The sequence below is a fragment of the Aotus nancymaae genome, unplaced genomic scaffold (assembly GCF_030222135.1).
Source record: "Aotus nancymaae isolate 86718 unplaced genomic scaffold, 86718_ANA_hifiasm-v0.15.2.pri h1tg000022l_1, whole genome shotgun sequence".
Taxonomy (NCBI): domain Eukaryota; kingdom Metazoa; phylum Chordata; class Mammalia; order Primates; family Aotidae; genus Aotus; species Aotus nancymaae.
Genome location: NW_026988435.1, coordinates 37,342,965 through 37,348,286, shown reverse-complemented (window position 1 = coordinate 37,348,286; position 5,322 = coordinate 37,342,965). Strand labels below are relative to the sequence as shown.

Here is a 5,322-nt window from a genome sequence, read left to right as displayed (position 1 = left end):
CATCACAGATTGAGATCTGTGCATTTGTTAGTTTAACCTGAGAGTTTAACCGCCATGTAGGAATCTCTCCAAAGAAACTGCACTATGATTCAGCATTGAAATAACAAGCTATTTTGCAGTCAGAAAGGTACAGAAACCAAACAGTAGGATGGAAAGGTGGTGTCAGTGAACAACATTTATCACAGAAGGAATGATCATGAGTCCATATTTTCTTGCAAAGAAGCAACCAAGTACCTAAAAATTTTGCAAAGAAGATACCCACCAGTTGGACAAGGTGTGTTACCTTCTATTGCCGAGTTACTTGATACATTGCCAAATCTCTCAGAAGAGATGAAGATTAATTCAAAAGGAATCTGATGTCATTGGTCTATATGTCATTCAGAACTGTCATTAAAGGCATCTGTCATAGTGTACTGGCAGTGTTTTTCCTCTCCTATTGGTATATAAAATAATGGCTGGTCTTAGCATCAAGGCAGCGTAGACTGGACTTGATGAAATAAGATTTTACAGCCTTTCCCAATCTTTTATTCAGGTCAATGAAACAGACTGCCCAGAGACCATCAAGGAGATTGCTGGCACATGGCAGGGTCAGTAGTGTAGCAATTCATTCGGTCTCTACAACGTTCCCAGAACCTTCTGGTGACTGACTTCTTTGTGGGCCCCTACTCCTGGTGAGGGTTGAGAAAAAGGGCCTCTGACTCTAATACCAACTATAGTTTTCAAGTCTTCATGCATGTCCCACGTTGCCCCTCATGCCAAGTACTCTGTTGAGCTAGCTCAGTCCTGCCCCTCACTCTGGACTTCCGCCAATGCAGATGCCCATTTGCAAATTCTCATTATGATCTCAGCACCGCCCACCAAGTCCTGTCATATGGTAGTGTTTGGTAAATCTCAAAAACTAATTCCAATATGTACATCGTTGACAGTTATCTACCATCTTTGGTGACAGTAGCTGCATAATTCAGGAGAAGGGATTTGGGTATCTAACTCTGTTGCTTCTACAGGACAGAAGCAGGAGAAATGCTCAGAAACGGTGCAGGTAGAACCACACAAGACAAAAGCTGCTCAGTGGCCCAAACAGAAGCGTACAGTCAGGAGAGCCATTAGAGAGAGTCCAGCCTACAATTATCAACAGTGATCATGTGCTGCGTTAAACAAAATGTGTTCATTTTTCTTAAAGGTTTTAGAGCCTCTCAATGCATTGTCAGATGTTGAAATCATGTCATAGTTTGTTCATTCATTTATTTTTTTGTTCACCAAATAACTGAGCGCCCATTCTATGCCAGTTTACTCTGCAAGGCATGGGGCACAGAAGAATGAACAAAAAAGATACAGCTCCTACACAGCATATAGCATAGAGCAGGGTTTTCACTTGGGGCCCACAGACTCTCCCTCCAAGTAGTTCATAATTAGAACTCAAAGGTCTAAGGAATTTAGATGGGAAGAAATGACAACATTGTCTTCACTAAGCTCTCACTCCTAGAAATCACTGATTCTTCTCCGTCACTTGTTTCACCTTTTTGAGAATTTTATATAAAGTATATCATTCAGTATGTAGAACTTTTGAGATTGTCTCCTTTTACTCAGCATAATACCTTTGAGATCAGCCAAGTTGTTGGGTGTGTCAATAGTTCATTCCTTTTTTTTTTTTTTTGACAGAGTCTCGCTCTGTTGCCCAGGCTGGAGTGCAGTGGTGTGATCTCGGCTCACTGCAACCTCTGACTCACTGGTTCCAGCAATTCCCCTGCCTCAGCCTCCCAAGTAGCTGGGATTACAGGCACGTGCCACCATGCCCAGCAAATTTTTGTATTTTTAGTAGAGACGGGTTTCACCATGTTGGGCAGGATGGTCTTGATCTCCTGACCTCAGGTGATCCACCTGCCTCGCCCTCCCAAAGTGCTGGGATTACAGGTGTGAGCCACTGCACTCAGCCAGTTCATTCCTTTTTATTGCTAAATTGAGTAGTATTCCATTGTAGAAATGTACTACAGTTTATTTACCCATTCACCCACTGAAAGACATTTGGGTTGTTTTCTGTTATTAGTGATTATGAATACAGCTGCTATAAACATTCATGCGTAGGTCTTTGTGTGAATACCAGTTTTCAGTTCACTTGGGATTGCTGGGTCATATGCTAATTGTGTGTGTAGCTTTATAAGAAACTGCAAAGTAGGACCAGGCACAATAGCTCACACCTGTAATCCCAGCAATTTGGAAGCCTGAGGCAGGAGGCTTTATAAGAAACTGCAAAGTAGGGCCAGGTACAATAGCTCACACCTGTAATCCCAGCAATTTGGAAGCTTGAGGCCAGGAGTTCAAGACCAGCCCAGGCAACCTGGACCCTGTCTCTACAAAAAAAATTTCAAATTAGCCAAGTATGGTGGTGCCCACCTGTAGTCCTAGCTGCTCAGGAGGCTGAAGCGGGAAGAGTGGCTATGTAATTTTGCATTCCCATTAGCAACATAGGAGAGTTCCAATTGCTTTGCATTATTGTAAGTACTTAGTATTGTCAGAATTTTTTATTTTTGCCATTCAAACGGTATGTAGTTAGATCTCATCAGGGTTTTAGCTTGCATTTCCCTAATGGTCAATAATGTTGACTATCTCTTTGTATAGTTATGTATGAATGGATATTTGCTAATATTTTGTTCAGAATTTTTGCATATATGATCATGAGGGATATTGCTTGGTACTTTCTGTACCATGTGTCTGGTTGCATTACCAGGGCAATGTTGGCCTTATAAAATGAGTCGAGTGCTCGCTTCGGCAGCACATATACTAAAATTGGAACGATACAGAGAAGATTAGCATGGCCCCTGCGCAAGGATGACACGCAAATTCGTGAAGCGTTCCATATTTAAAAAAAAAAAAAAAAAAAAAAAAAATGAGTCTAGAAGTTTTCCCTCCTCTTCTATTTTCTGGAAGAGATTGTGTACAATTCATTTTATTTTTAGAAAAATTTGGTAGAATTCGCTAGTGAATTTATCATATTTCTTTTTAAAGCATTCAGTGGCATGTGCTATATGCTGTGTGCTAGAATCTTGGCCTGAAGAACCCTTTTATAGAAGGTTTTAAAATACAAGCTCAATTTTTAAAATACTAATAGTGCTATTTAAGTTACCTAAATGTTATCTTGGGTGAATTTTGGTAATTTGTGTCTTCTGCAGAATTCATCCATTTTATCTAAACTGTCAAATTTATGAGTAGGATGTGTAGTGATAACCCTTTTCATTCCTGATGTCAGTAATTTGTGCTCTCTCATTCTCTCTGCCAGTCTCACTAGAGATTTATTGAACTCATTACTTTTCTCTATTGTTTTTTAAATACTTTTCATTTGTTATTTATGCACTTATTTTGACTATGTCCTTTCTTTTGCTTATTTTGAGTTTATTTTGCTCTTCTTTTCCTAATTTCTTGTGGTAGCAGCTTAGATATTGGTTTGATACCTTTTTGTTTTCTAATACAAATGCATGGTAATGATGAAATTTCCATCTAACTCTTTAACTGCATCCCACAAACTTTGATATATTTTTATATTCATTCAGTTCAAAATCTTTTCTAACTTTCCTGAGACTTCCTCTTTGACCTGTGGATTATGTATAAGTGTGTTGTTTAATTTCTAAGGGTTTGTAAATTTTCTTGTCATTATGTTTTTTATTTCTACCCATGATAGAGAGCATACTTTGCATGATTTCAGTTTTTTAAATATGTTACAAATTTGTTTTATAGCCCCAGATATGGTCTATCTTGGTGAAAGTTCCATGCGTAACTAAGAAAAATGTATATTCTGCTGTTATTGAGTGCAGTATTCCATAAATGTCAATTAGAAACAAGTGTTTATCATTTAGTTCCATTTTCTATACTATACACTTGCTGACTCTGTTTACTAAGTTCGATTGATCACTGAGAGAGTAATGTTGAAGTTTCCAACTATATTTATGAATTTGCGTATTTCTTATCTCAGTTCTATGGGTTTTTGCTTCATGTATTTTCAAGCCTTGCTGTTTGGTATGTGTAGATTTAGGATTGTTGGGTCCTCTTGATGAAATGTATTAGTATTGCCCCTTTTTATCCCTGGTAATTTTCTTTGCTCTGAGGTCTACTTTGTCTGATATTACTATAACACCTCTACCTTCATTCTGATTAGTAATATACATGTTTTGAATATACACATTTATTTGCTTTTAGCCCACTTATGTCATTATACTTGAAACTAGTATAATGACATACTTGTATTACTTATATACTTGTAAACAGTATATAATTAAATCATTTTTTTAAAATCCATTCTAAAAATGTATCTTTTAATTAGTATGTTTTGTCCATTTACATTTAATGTAATCACTGATATTTATATTTAAGCCTGTCATTTTATTGTTTGTTTTCTGTTTGTCACTCTATTTTTAGTTTCTATGTTTTCCCCTTGTTTGCTTTCTTTTTGGTTCCTTAAACATTTTTTAGTTATCTATTTTGCCTATTGCATTTTTGTTGCCTATCCCTTTGTGTAATTTTTAAGTAGTTGCTCTAGGGACTAAAATACATATTCTTTTTACAGTCAGTGCATATTTTACCACTTCAAGTGATACATTACCACCACATATGGGTTTTTTACCCACTCTCCTTCATGTTGTGGTTGTCTCTTTGTTATATCAACATACATTGAAAACCTCACTAGACAATGTTATAATTTTTGCTTTCTACCTTCAAATATATTTTAAAGAATTCAAGAGAAGAACAGTCTATTATGTTTGCCCAGGTATTTGCCATTTTTGTTGCTCTTTATATCTTTTTGATATTCCAACCTTCCTTCTGGTGTCATTTCCCATATGCCTGAAGAACTTCCTGTAACAATAGTGCTGGTGACGATGAAGCCTTCATTTTCCTCCACCTGGAATGTCTTTATTTTTTCTTCATTCTTGAAGGATTTTTTACTGACTATAGAATTGTAGTTTGACAGTTCTTTTCCTCTAGCACTTAAAAAATATTCCATTTCCTTCTGTAAAATCTGTAGCTATTTGAATTATGTTGCCCTATAAGTAATGTGCTGTTTTTTCTGGCTACTGTAAATATGTTTTTCTTTAGTTTGCAGCAGTTAATAAGAATGTTTGGGAATCGATTTCTTTGGGTTTATCCTGTTTGAGATTTCCTTACAGATTCTTAAATCTGTAAGTTTCTGTTTTTCTCCAAATTTGAAAAACTTTCTTTTCTTTTTTTTTCTTTTTTTTTGAGATGAAGTCTCACTCTGTTGCCTAGGCTGGAGTGTAATGTCATGATCTCTGCTTACTGCAACCTCCACCTCCCAGGTTCAAGCAATTCTTCCTA

General features: G+C 36.7%; 1 non-coding gene across 1 annotated transcript; it reads left to right on the top strand.

Annotated features, from left to right (window-relative positions):
* Positions 1-2,754: 2,754 nt before the first annotated feature.
* LOC135276473 (U6 spliceosomal RNA) lies at positions 2,755-2,861 on the top strand. The gene has a single exon (XR_010344008.1). It is a non-coding gene; the product is annotated as a U6 spliceosomal RNA (small nuclear RNA).
* Positions 2,862-5,322: the final 2,461 nt, after the last annotated feature.